Genomic DNA, 11583 nt, shown 5'->3' on the forward strand with positions numbered 1-11583 from the left:
GTTCCTGTGCACTTGACCCCTTGACCATGCTGTTGCCATGCCTCAGAACACCTTTTGCCCATTCCCTTTGCCTGTGTGAAGCCAGGGAAAGAGAAAGTCATCCAGCACAGCCTCTCCTCAATGCCTTTTGTAGAGCAAGCCTGCAAGGGTCAGGATCTGGTACTATCCCCATGTCATGTACTCCCCATTTGTGCACTGATACTGGTGTCTCTTTTTCCACTGCACCAGCAATTTTAGACTGGCACCCCTCAGAGCTCATGCCAAATTTCTGCTCACTGGTTCCTCTGTAAATCTTTGGTTTCTGTCCCAGCCTTTCTCTGAGATGCACACTGAGACACCCCAAGAACCCGTAGCTGATTGCTCTGTTCAGCTGACAACATTAGCATCCCTTCTTGGACAAAGATTTTATTCAAGTGTTGAAAGTCCATGGCCAGCCCATGAGGGTCTGATGTACAGTCGGGCCTGACTGTCATCTAGTCACTATACCCTGGGTGGGAATTTAAGTCACAGAACCTGATGAGTCTGGATTAAGTGTGGCCTGGCCAACTCCCTCAGGTTCCCAGGAGAGGGCAGTGATGAGCAACATACAAGCGTATTATCTATCCTGCTGGCTGCTTCTGCCACTGATTGCAAATAATAAAGAAGCAATTTTAGATACACTCACTAGCATTGAAAGCAGAGTTAGTATGTGTTTACAGGTCCAGTTCTGTAATGGTTATGTTATTATTTATCGATATTTAACGGTGTTAAAAACATTTATAAGACTGACTCATTAGATTCAGGAAGGGTGTAATTGATGTTTAAATGTTCAGAGGAAATCTATTCTGTTAAAATTACAACAATTTGATTTATTAATTGTGGAAATATTATGTAAATATTTAGAGGAATGTTAACAGTTTCACTTTTCTTTCATTGGACATTAGACACGATGTGGAGTTGGAAATGTTTCTCTGTGTGCACAGAGCCCCTTGGGTATTAAATAACAGCTGCAGAGCACCCTGGAGGGTACTGGGAGCCAGTTTAGGTAACAGAGCCTGAGTTGTCTATACTCCAGGAGGTATGCGAGTGTCTTTTCTGTGATCTGTCTCACAGCCCAGCAGGAACCAGTAGAAGGGTTTGCCCTCCTGCACTAGGATGACAGGCTCTGGTAGCCTCCCAGCTCCCATCCACACAGGCCTGAAGTTTGCCCCAAGGTTTCATGAGTCATGAAGGATGGGAAAGAGATGAGAGTCAGATAAGGGCAGCTTGGCCTCTGCCTGGCAGAGTCTTCAAAGGCTTCCTGCTTCAAAGGGCAAGCAGCAGCATCTGCCTAGGAACTGCCTGCACCTACATCTCCAGGGCCCATCCCAGTCTCTCCTGGCCTCCTCTTCTCTCTCCTCATGAGCCATGCTGGGACAAAAGCCTGGCAGAAGAATGGGCTTCCTCTTCTCTAATCAGGAGGGAATTAGGGAGGCCAGGAGGATTAGCATTCCCAGGGCACTTATCTGGATTTGAGCTCTTTTCCAGGCTCCTGTACAAAGAAGCCCATGTAGGCCTATGGGGCTTCCACAGCTCCTCACTCCATGTGGATTTTTTGCAACTCAGTGTGGCCTGAGTTTCACACCACATTTATCTGTAACCTTCTCTGAGGGGGGAGAGGGCAGATACACAAACTTCTGTCAGTGAACTAGCTAGGAAGTTATACTAAGAACATAGTAGGTGCCATTTATATAACCTTGTTTAAAATATTGGATTATTAATACATTCACATGGAACAAATTATAAAGATCCAAAAGGGTACTAAATAGAACATTGTCCTCCCTATCTATGTCCTCAATCACTATTACTCTGTTTCTAGAGGCAAATATTATTACCAGAGTTTCATGTATTTTCCATATATATGTTAAGGCAGACATTTGGTTTTCCCCCCAAATCCATTCTTTTTCAGGGGTGGGGATAGAACCACCAAATTTTGGCTGGGTACAAAGCCATCTATGAGAGAGACTACATTTCTAGGGCTGGAAGTGTAGCTCAGAGTGGGAGGGGGAGTTCAATCTCCAGCATCACCAAAAACCAAAAAGGAAGAAAGAAAAAAAATGAAAAAGAAAGACTACATTTCCCAGTCTCTGTAATAGATAAGAGTATCCTGAAGTCTTGTCCAATAGGATGTGAGCAAACATGAGGTGTGCTATTTCCAAGTTGTGACTTAAGGGAAAGAAGTGAGACCTCTACATCTCCTCCCCACCAGCTCTAGTGAACTAGTGGGTAACTTCGTGGAATATGAAGGCATTGAGGTAAGATGACAGAGTAACAATTCAGAAGAAAGCTGACCCCTGACCCAGTGGGGCCACCTGCCCAGCCTTGAATAGCTTAGGAATAGACTATTCCATTTTAAGAGAGAAATAAACATCTATCTTGTTAGAGCCAAACAAATATACATATAGATGGATAGGGACAGAATAAATGGGATTCTGTATGCCTTGGTTTTTGATTTGCCAATGTATTTACACTTGCCAGTGTATTTTGGTTTATGTTACAAATATATTGGTAAACTGGGTTTGGCGGTGTGCACCTGTAGTCCTAGCTACGCAGGAGGCTGAAGCAGGAGGATGGCTTGAACCCAGGAGATCATGACTGGACAACATAATAAGACCCTCATCTCAAAAACAAAACAAAAGCCCCCAATATATTCCTATTTAATATATTTGTATTTTTCATGCCCAGCTAGATTATTTTTTAAAGCAATTTTATGTTCATATTGAATGTAAGGTAAAAACATTTCCCATGTAATCTCTACCCTGTACCTGCACAGCCTCCCCATTATCAACATCCCCTACCTACCTGGTATATTTGTTATAATTGAACCTACATTGACACATAAGAATCCCCCAATGTCCATATTTATATTGGGGTTTAATCTTAGTGTTTATATTAGTCAACTTCCTCTTGCTATGACAAAATGCCCGAGAAAAACAACCTTAAAGGAGGAAAGATTCATTTTGGCTCATAGTTTCTGAGGTTTCAGTCCATGATTGCTTGGTACCATTGCTTTGGGCCTGTGAGGAGGCAGCACATTAGGGCAGGCCCCTAACTCCCCGGTGGCCAGAAAGCAGAAAGAAGGGACTAGGGTCCTAATTTTCCGTTCAAGGACATGCCCCCAGTGACCTAACTTCCTCAAACTAGGTTTCACCTCCTAAACTTTCTGTCACCTCCTGATAGTTCTATTAACTGAGGACATGAGATTTTGGGGAACATTTACATTCCAAATCCTATCAGTGGTTTGAACCTTCTGTAGGATGGAAATACACAATGATTGTATCTATCATTAAAGTATAACACAGATTAGTTTCACTGTCCTAAAAATCTTCTGTGTCCTATCTATTCCTAACCTATCTTCCCCCTAACCCTTAGCAATCAACAATTTTTTTACTGTCTCCATACTTTTGCATTTTCCAGAATATAATTGAATCATATAGTATGCAGTCTTTTCACATAGCCTTCTTTCACTTAGTGATATGCATTTAACTTTCCTTTGTCTTCATGGCTTGATAGCTCATTTCTTTTTTAATGCTGACTAATATTCCATTTTCTGGATATACCACAGTTTATTTATTAATTTACCCACTGAAGAACATTTTGGTTGATGCTAAGTTTTAGCAATTGATAAAAGCTGCTATAAACATATATGTGCAGATTTTGGTATAAATAGTTTTCACCTTTTTGAGATAAATACCAAGGAATGCAATTGCTGAAACATATGGAAAGGGTTATATTTAGTTTTATAAGAAAGTTTTAAACTGCCTGGCATGGTAGCAAACATCTGGAATCTCAGCTGCTGGGGCAGCTGAGGCAGGAGGATCACAAGTTCAAAGCCAACTTTAGCAAATTAGCAAGACTCTATCTCAAAACAAAATAAATTTTGAAAAGGAGGTGGTGTTGGTAAAATACCCTGGAGTTCAATCCCCAGTACCAAATAAAAAAGTGTTGTTATTTTCCAGAGTGGATGTACCATTTGGCATTCCCACCCCAGTGAATATGAGTTGTTGCTGATTCATATCCTTGGCAGCATTTTTTTTTTTTTTTGGTACCAGGGACTGAACCCAGGGGTGCTTAACCACTGAGCGGTATCTCCAGCCCTTTTTTATATTTTATTTAGACACGGGGTCTCAATGAGTTGCTTAAGCCCTCGCTAAGTTGCTGAGGCTGGCTTTGAACTCTCAATCCTCCTGCCTCAGCCTCCTGCAGTATTGGGAATATAGGCATGCACCACTGGGCCCAGCTCTTGGCAGCATTTTTATTGCCAGTATTAAGGATTGGGCCATTCTAATAGTGTGGTATCTTATTGTTATTTTGATTCACATTTTCTTGATAATGACATATTATGTGGAACATCTTGATTTGCTTGCCTTCTGTACATTTTCTTTGTTGAGGCATCTGTTCATATCCTTGGGCTTTTTTTTTTCTTTCAGTTTTGAGGATCAGTACCCAGGGCCTCACTCATGCTAGACAAGTACTCTACCACTGAGCTACGTCTCCATCCCTTGCTTCCCATATTCCCCTGATTTTTCTTGATACAGGATCTTGAAAAATTGCTCAGGCTGTCCCCAAATTTGGGATCTCCCTGCTTCAGCTTCCCAAGTATCTGAGATTCCAGGCATATACTGCCATGCCCAACTCATGTGACCATAATTATGTGAATCTATTTGTGGGCTCTCTGTTCTGTTTCACTGATCTATTTGTCTATTGTTTTGTCAATACAACACTGTCTTGATTCTTTATACTGTCCTATTAAAGTCAGATAGCATCAGTATTCCAACATTTTTATTTTCATTCAATATTGTGTTGACTTTTCTGGGTCTTTTGTCTGTTCATACAGATTTCAGAGTCAGTTTGTTGATATCCATAGAATGACTTTCTGGGATTTGTATCCATCTATAGATCAATTTGGAAGGAACTAACATCTTAACAATGTTGAGTCTTCCTATCCATGAATATAGAATATCTCTCCATTTAGTCCATTCTTTGATTTCCTTGATTAAAGTGTTATAGTTTTCTGCATATAAATCTTGTACCTATTCTGCTATATTTGTACCTAAATATTTCTCTCTTTTGGGGGATGCTAATACAAATGGTAGTGGTTTTAAATTACAAATATTAAGTCATATTAATTGTGTGAATTAATGTGTTTCTCTGTGACATTTCCACACGAGCATATATTGTGCTTAAATACTTCAGATTTATATCCAGGAGTGGTATAGCAGCATCATGGGGTAGTTATTTTGCAATTTCACCTTACTCCAGTCAGAATAGACATTATTAGCCAGGTGCAGTGCTACATGCCTGTAATCCCAGCTAACCAGAAGGCTGAGGCAGGAGGATTGCAATTTAGTGAGACTGTCTCAAAATAAAAAATAAAAAGTACTGGGGATAAAGCTCAGTGGTAGAGTGCCTCTGAGATCAATCTTTAGTACTTGGGTTCAGGGGAGAAGCTATGTTGGCTGGAAGCAATTTCCCCCTAACATCCTTAGGGGTGATAGGAACAGAGCCCAATCTGTCGTGGCCAGTTCCTCCTCTCAAGATGCTATAATCCCAGCACATTCTGGGAGAGCTGAGTCTATCCAAAGCTACTTGGAGAATTGTCCTGAAGTCTACTTCTTTGACCCAAATATCCTCTTTAGCAAATCTAGTCTATATTTTATACTCAACAGCTTCCCTGGATCTGGAGTTTGTCCCAGTGCAGTCTCAGTGCATCAGTTAGAGGTGTGTGCCATCACACCTGACCAAGATCAACATTTCTGTTTTCTTGGAATATCCAGTTCACTGATCCAAAGAGGATGGGGTTGGTGGACATGGTGGTGCATAGTAATAGCCAACTACTTGGGAGGCTGAGGCAGCAGGATACAAGTTCAAGGTCAGCCTCATAAAATTAGTGAGACCTTGTCTCAAAATAAATATAAAGAGGACTGGGGATGAGCTCAATGGTAGAGTTCAATATCCAGTTCCACAAGATTAGTAACAAAAGCACTGGATATGAACAGAGACCTAGACTCCAGGTTTGGCACTGATGAAGGATCCAGTGTCCATAGCTGCCAAATCTAGAACCTCCTGAATGATACAGATGGAGGCACAGACCCAGAGAAGAGAGCCACCAACCCAAGATTTCATGGCAATAGGTGGCCCAACTCTGAAGGCTTACCTCAGAGCTCTTTGCTCTCTATCACAAAAGTTGCTCCTGACCAGCTTTTGAGTATTTTTATTTTTTAATTTATTCTTTTAGTGCTGGAAATTGAACCCAGGGGCACTTATCCAATGAGATACATCCATAACTCCACCACCCACCCTGCTTTTTTTAAAAAAATTTGAGACAGAGTGCCACTAAATTTTTAAGTAAATCCTCAAACTTGTGATCCTCCTGCCAAGTCTCTATCTAGGATTATAGGCATGTGCCAATAGACCTGCCTAACTTGGAGTTTTGAAACATCATTCTCTGAGAACACTTTCCTCCTCTTAAAGTGAAGACATAGGATCCAGATTTTGACTGACTTGATCTGTGCTGGAAGAACATTTTGAGTAGGAAGTGGTTCCAGCACGTCTTTCTGGATAGACTGCCTTTAGAGGCATCACTGCTGGGGCAGAGCCCTGCATGGAGCTGCCTTTTGGACACTCTCAGGCATTTTTAGGAACTCAGGCCTCTCCCACTGGCTGCCTCTTGGCAACTACTACTCTACTATGGTATTGCTGGATCTGAATTACTACTTCTATAGTGAGAAACTTCTATTATTAACCCTTGGTTACTTTCAAGTAGCAAAGGCAGGGTAAATCATATTTGTTTTTATTTGCTAGGTCTCAATATTAACTGGAGGTTTTTTCCTTCTTAAAACTATCATCAAATTTATGGATTTCTGTAGCTTTCCTGTGTTTGTGCAGTTATGCTCATTGATGCTCAGATCATCCCATTATTGCCCAGTAAGAGCCTCTTTTGTCTCTTGAATCTGTCCTTTCTACAAGTGCTCAGTGGTCTTTGAGAGCCTGTTTGTTAGCTGATGTGACAAGATGTTATAGACTCATCTTGTACATGTTCTGCCCCAACTTTGCAATCAGCCATTTCTCTAAGGAGTTCCTTTTACTGGAAAGTGATGGTGGAAGGCTAGTCTGGGTTCAGCTGCCCCTAGGGAGTGTTTACTCATGTTTCCTGGATGAACATCATGGAAATTAGAGCATGGGTATCTCTTGCCTAAATCCAAAGCAGACACTGACCAAGATTTTGATATAAAAGGGGAAAATTCCTTTTGCTTCTAAAAGATTTCACAATTGTTTTCCATTTTAAGGCAGTGGTTTTCCACCTTGCCCACATACTAGAATCCCTTAGGGAGTTAAAAAGTAATAATTAATCCTGAGATTCTACTTTAACTGGAATAGGCTCTGGCTTAAGCAATGGGATTGTTAAAAGTGTGAAGCTCCCAAGTAGGGCTCAACCCAAGCTACACATTGTTTATCATCCCATACTTGTCTTTTCATCTCATATATATGTGTGTGTGTGTGTGTGTGTGTGTGTGTAAGGATTTTACACCCTACTCCCAACAATGCTGTTTCCATGTCATAAAAAACATGCAAATTGCACCCTATTGAATGTATCATTTGGGAGCTGGCTGATTATCTTAGCATTGTTTCAGTGCATCCAAGCTGAGACCTCTGGTTCATTCTTTGGACTGTTGTAGCCCACTAAAATTTCCCACTATCTCATCATCTTCTGCTCTCCTTTCATGCAAAATTCACATGCAGTTGCTGTTCAGACCAAAAATAGTGAAGTCATCCTTGATCCATCTCTTTCACATTCCACATCAAATGGTTCAGGAATCCTCTTTAGTTTTTCCTTCAGGTCTGGTCAGCATCTGACACTTCTCAGGCCTCCCTGCTCTACCTGGTTCCTGCTACCATTATCTCTTGAATGGATCATTACAACAGCTCTAAGTAGTCTCACTGCTGCCACCTTGGATCCTCAACAGTCTATTCTCTCCAAGTAGCCAGAAAAATAAAAAGTAGATCATGTCACTCTTCTTAAAACCCTCCAATGGACTCCTATATCTCAGTAAAATTTATAAGTTCTTACTCTGGTCTTCTAGAACCACATGGCCTGCATTCCAACCATCTCACCGCCTTTGCTTCCTCTCTTGCCACTGTCCACGTATCACTTGGCTCATCTTGCTTTTTTAACTCTCCACTGAACATATCAATCCCAGTACCACCCCTGAGCCTTTGCACCTGCAGTTTCCTCTCCCTGAAAGGCTCTTTCTCCAATATTTGTAAGACCCACTTTTTCACTTCCTTCAGATGTCTGCTCAGTTGTCATATTTTGAGGATGCCCGTCCCGTCAACCTGTTTTGGGCAGTACACACACACTGCCACTCCCCGGGCCTTCATTGCACTGTAGAAAGAGCTGACTCCTTCCATTAAAAGTGTGTGTAGTCAGCCCTGACCACCATGCAACATGGAAATGGACCAGATGTTCCTGGGAAGGAGGATGTTCCTGTTCTCCTCCCCAAATCCAGGGATCCCATTAAATACTATCTTTTCTGATAATACTTTAAAAACTAACTAGGTTAGGTTGTGGCTCAGTGGTAGAGTGCTTGTTTAACATGTTCAATTCCTAGTATCAATCAATCAATAAATGAGTAAGTAAAAAGAAAGTGTGTGTGCATGTGTGCATACCCATGCTTGGGAACTGAACCCAGGGCCTCAGATACACAAGGTGAGCTCTCCATCTCTGACCTACACCCCAGCCCCAAACTCTTCTCCTTTAAGTATTTGAAAGTGAAATCAGAATGAGCAAATTTTCTTTCCCTTCCCCTCACAAATATCCACCTGCCTGCTTGCCCCACTGGACATTAGTGGAGGAAGAAAGGCAGTCAGAGGACGGGCGTAAGTGTTCAGTCTGCTCTCTGATTTCCATCCTTTGTACTCAACAAATCCCTACAACCTCTTTCCCACAGCTTGTCCTTCCTAACCCACCTATCCAATGCCTCCCTATCACAGTGGAATGCCTTATTCTGGGCAGAGAACATAAACGCAGGCATGCTTTTGATAAATCAGTATACTGGGGGAAAAAACATAGAATTGCATAACAAAAATTACCAGAATTCTTCTCGTTTTCCTATCTCTACTCTTTTCTATTTTTTTTTCACCTTGAAGGTTCAGATCCAGTTAAAGTTCCCACTTCCCCATTCCATGACCACATCATCCCAACACTTGCCACCCAAAGGTTTTTCCTTGAATTTATCAGGGATGATCAGAGGCAGCCTGGTTCTGAGAAAAAGCTCTTCAGATGTAACTGCTATTCTTCCAAACTTGATATTCTAAGCACTTTTCTACATTGACTGCATATTAGAATCACTCAGGAGCTTAAAGACATATTGTTGCCTGAGTCCCATTCCAAAGACTCTGATTTAGTGGGCCTGGGCATCAGAAGTTTTTAAAAATCTTCCCAGGTAATTCTACTTTATGTCCAAAATTGTCCAGCTTTATAGTAAGGATATTGTCGTGGATTCTATCAATAGTTTGCATTGTGGATTTCCAATTCTTTTATCAAATAAATTAAAAGGGAAAACTGCTAATGTTTGTAAACATTGCTGAAGCTTTTCAAGCCCAAAGCCCACAGAGGTTAATGCCTTTGCTTTGTACAGTCTTCTTTTAGAGTCTTGCTTCTTAAAGTATTATGCATGAACTAGCAGGATATCAAGATTAATTGGAATGTGTTAGAAATTTGGAAACTCAGACCCTAGCTCAGGCTGCTATATTAGAGTCTTGAGAACCACTAAACCTTTAGCAAAAATTATTTTGTCCACCAGCCCCTTACTATGCATACATGAAAGGAATCGAACAAACACCAGCTTGGGAAGGCCTTGTCTCAAGGCCTTGTCTTCTCTTGAGTCCTTGTCTGGGGAAGTTCAAGGCTGCCAATAGAATTTACCATTTGTTCCAGTCAACACCTAACTACAGGCCGATAACTTCCCCTTTTCTTGGAACAATTTACTTTATAAAATTTCAATTTAAATCCTTTCTATACCTCAAAGGCACATATGCATCTTTTACTAACCAGGAGCCAGAGTATTTCTTAAAGCCCTGGGAACATCACTTTGAAATGTAATTATCAAGAAATATAGGACTGACTCCCAGACACTGTGAGAGGCAGAAAACCTAACTTCATAAACTTGCCAGTCAGTACAGTCACAGAAGCTCTGATCACATTGACCCCTCCTACCAGTTCTTAGTAATTTTCCACTTCTCTGACTGCCCCCCCCATTTCCCTCCTAACCCCCTCATTCACCCTTTAAAATTCCGTCACTTCTGCACAGATCAGAATTGAACTCCTTTCTGACCTGAGAATAAAATGTCTTTACCGTGTCCACCTTTTCCAACAGTCTCAATTTCAATGAGCTTTGCAGGTGGTTTTCGTGTACATTAAAGTTGTAGAAGTATTGTCTTGTAATATTTATCATTCCTTCAATAATATTTTTTTGGTTCTAGGGATAGAACACAGGGGCACATAACCACTGAGCCACATCCTCAGCCCTTTTTATTTTTTACTTTGAGACAAGGTCTCACCAAGTTATCAAGGGCCTCGCTAAATTACTGAGGTGGGCTTTGAACTTGTGATCCTCCTGCCTCAGACTCCTTAGTGGCTGGAATTACAGGTGTGCACCACCATGTCCAGCCCCTTCAGTGATTTCTAATAAATAGCTCTGAAGAATAGGCAGGAATTTTTATGCCCACTTGATAGCAATGAGGGTGCCTGGAGCCAGAGCTTTGCTTAAGGTCACAGTATACTAGAAATTGAACCCACCTTGACTCAATTTTCCAGGATGCCATACTAACAGGAGAGAGAATACAAGGCATATGAGGACCCAGGAGAAACCAGCCGGTAAAAGGGATCACAATGAGGTTTCTACTTTTGCATCCATTGGTACATGCTTTAAGGCTTTGCTCTTTCAGTTGCAAGAGAAAGTGTCCTCTGGGCATTAAAGAACTCTATTCTGAGCTGGAATCCCATGGATCAGGCTCCTGAGCAAATACTTAAGGGTGTTGCCCCCCAAACTGCAGAAACCCAGCCCAGTATGGACCTGTACAAACTCTGCACTGCCACTCACCTGAAGCTAGACCCAAACCTCATCTTAGCCCTGAGCTACAAGCCCTACTATATCCTCAGTCTCCACTTTTCTACTTTCCCAGCTTGACTCCCAGCCTCAGTCTCTGTTCTTGCTTTCCTAGATGACATAATTCACTCTCTTCCTCCAGGCTGGGCTGGTCCCCTGAACAAATCCTCTTGATTCTCATTTCAATACTTATACTCCTGGGCTCATTTGGTGCCTTAGTGGAGACTTCTATGGGCAGAGCTCCCCACAAGAAAAAAATTCAAACATAATAAATTAATGTATTAAGTCACATTTCATCTTATGTTCCTTCTCTTACTTACTTTCCCAATTAGACTAAAAGACCAATATGAAAGTGGCTACCGATTTTAAACGTCAAAGTCATTCCTCATAAATGACTAATATGAATGATGGGATGAATACTTCTGGTCATTTTCAAACCTCTTACATTATTAGA

The sequence above is a fragment of the Ictidomys tridecemlineatus genome, chromosome 1, assembly GCF_052094955.1.
Source record: "Ictidomys tridecemlineatus isolate mIctTri1 chromosome 1, mIctTri1.hap1, whole genome shotgun sequence".
In the NCBI taxonomy this organism is placed as follows: domain Eukaryota; kingdom Metazoa; phylum Chordata; class Mammalia; order Rodentia; family Sciuridae; genus Ictidomys; species Ictidomys tridecemlineatus.